This window comes from Penaeus vannamei, chromosome 8 (assembly GCF_042767895.1).
Source record: "Penaeus vannamei isolate JL-2024 chromosome 8, ASM4276789v1, whole genome shotgun sequence".
NCBI lineage: Eukaryota > Metazoa > Arthropoda > Malacostraca > Decapoda > Penaeidae > Penaeus > Penaeus vannamei.
The window spans coordinates 1,667,623-1,670,122 of NC_091556.1; the positions used below are offsets into that span (position 1 = coordinate 1,667,623).

The 2,500-nt window shown below is 57.9% G+C and overlaps 1 protein-coding gene across 2 annotated transcripts in view; it reads right to left on the reverse strand.

Moving 5' to 3' along the window:
• Positions 1 to 2,500, reverse strand: part of Utx (Utx histone demethylase) — a 216,759-nt gene that overhangs the window by 19,999 nt on the left and 194,260 nt on the right. The window contains exon 1 of one of the 2 annotated variants that reach the window (XM_027378037.2): positions 810 to 1,604. The exons of the other annotated variant lie outside the window; for it this stretch is intronic. The gene's annotated coding sequence lies outside the window, so the exon portion shown is untranslated. Of the gene's footprint in view, positions 1 to 809; positions 1,605 to 2,500 lie in introns of those variants that run through there. 2 annotated transcript variants of the gene reach the window in all.

The window sequence follows — 2,500 nt, forward strand, 5'->3', positions numbered from 1 at the left end:
GCCAGCCACATTTCCTGGTCCGCGATCGCTTTTTCGCTGTCCGGGCCTGCTCTCGTGCGGGCGGCGGTCCCGTGTCGGCGGCGGGAGTGGGTTACTGGTGTGCTGCTGGAATGGACAAGTGCGAAAGCTGCAACTGCATCGCCGTCTTGGGAAAAAATGGGGGGGGAAATTGCGTAGCCCGCACCCCGCGCGCGTCGCTTGTTACATGACTACTCCTAAACGCACTCACAAAAAAGAGGCTGCCTTTTAAAGCCCGCCTCCGGTTCGGAAAACGAAAACATCGGGTTCCCTCAACTTCAGCCCCACCAAGTGTTCGCCACACAGCCTCCCCCGACGAGAAAAAGCGAACGCCCTTCCATTAAACTTGAGAGTTTCCCGTATTTAGCGAAAATTCGATGGCAGGAGATGGGCTTGTCTATGGACACAAGGCAGCGTTGCCACGTCCGCCTTGCCCATACGCACACGCACCACGAGTTTCGCCTTGCCTCGCCTCTCGGGCCGCCCTTCCGCCCTTCCCACGGGCCCTTTCCGACTCGCAGGGCCCTCACGCCGTGCCTGCACACGAGCACACACACGCAGCGCCCAAAGCAACAGCCATACAAGATTTATCAGGCCGTGGCAATGCCCCGACGCGGCGTTGCCAAGAGTCGCCCGTCCTCGCCGCTCAGCGATTAGACTTGCCAGGTCGGGGCTGGCGTCTCCTCGAACTCTCACGTAAGCCACTTGCGGTCCGCGGACGCCTCCTCGCGACGCCGCGGGTCCCAGGCCCTCCTGCGACGGCCAAAGGGCGGAGTGCACCTCGTACGTACCTTGAACCTGGGGCTCTCCCGGCGGCGACCGTCCCTCGGCGGCGGGACTCCTCTTGAAAGAACACTCGGTATCTCTTAAAGCATGGATATATGTATGTACGACGACAGTGTCAGATGGCAGTAGAGAATCCCTGAAGACTTATTTACACATTGGCAGTGTTATGACACGTTTCGTTTGGTAGAACTTGTCTCGACTTGAGCATTCACAGGAGATCAACGTAATGGCAGTGTTGGTTGGATGCAGACTGCGAGTCAAGACCAAGGAGGGTTCACACAACAAGTCACGCTACGTTTCCGCGATCGAGGTTTATCACAATGCTGGCAGTTTCCCCTCGCCTGTTTTCGGAGGGTGGCAGTTCGGTTATCACGAGATATTTCGGTCTTTGTCCCGTAGCGGAGCACGAGCGAACACCACACGCCGCACGGTCACTCAACTCTCCGTTTCCAGCCTCTCTCAGTCCCTGCTAATTCCTCTTTATCCAGCTCTCTCTCTCTCGTGCCCCTTTCTTTCACCACAAGCTCGAACTTGAGACACACGAGGGTGGGTTAAGCACTCCCAGTTTTTGGCAGTGTTGCACGCGTCATTGCACACGTGCACATTCTCTAGGGTCCTTGTCCCGTCCCCGCGGTCCGCGCCAGACCTTCGCTCTCGCTCCTCTCCGCTTCCGATCCTTCCTCCAGCCACACTGAACGGTCCCCGAGCACGCTGCCGCCGAGCCAAACAGAAACTTTCTACCCGGCCAGCCCTCCTCGCCAGCCTCGCACTCCCGACTCCAGGGCCCTTCGGTCCTTCGGGGCCCTCCCCGCGGCGGCTCTCCTGCCCCTTCGGATAGCAGAGGCCTCCGAGGGCTTCCCCGAGGACCAGACGCGGGGCTGGAGTTCCGTTTCCCGACGGGGTAGTCGCTATTTCGAGGCCAGGAGGAGGAGGGCGAGGGGGGACGTGGGTCGTACGGCTGGCAGCGCGGCGCGGGTGTTGGTGAGGCGAGTGGTTGTGCGAGCGTATTGATCCCCAGGTGAGGTGGTGCGGGGCCGGGGCGGGGGGAGGGCCCCTCTCTCCCCCTGGGTATACGGACTCCACATCCCACTCCACTGCTTTTCTGCCAACGGGCATCTTGTTCACGCAAATACGACCCGATTCGAGTGACAAGCGCGGGGCGGGGACGGCGAGACGAGGCGCATCGCAACCACCGAAGAGGCTCGTTGGGAAACCGACCTCCGTCCTCGCTGCCATCAAAAATAAACCATTTTCCTCTCTTTTTTTTTTCTCTCTCTCTCTCTCCCCGCAAGAACATCGACGATTCCTCCCTCCTTCCCTGCACCTTCATGGAAAAGAACATTTTTTTCTAAACATATAAAAGGCCCCCTCCCTCCTCCCTCCCCCTTCCCCTCCCTCCTCCCTCCTCCCCCTCCGCCATTCGAGAACCTCTCCCCCATTATCTAATCTATCCATCAACATACAAAAAAAAAGAAAAGGAAAAAAAGGTTCCGATAATCACTCGGCCATTAGACGCCAGCGAGGCTCGAAGGAGCGCCTGCGAGCCTAAGCCGAAGGAGAGACCAACCAACCCAAGAAAAAAAAAACACAAGAAAGAAACAAAAACACCAAACCAACCAACCGAGGAACAACAAGAAGAAAAACAACGAAAGAAAAGGCGAAAACAACAAAACGACAACCACAGAGGGTGACAATA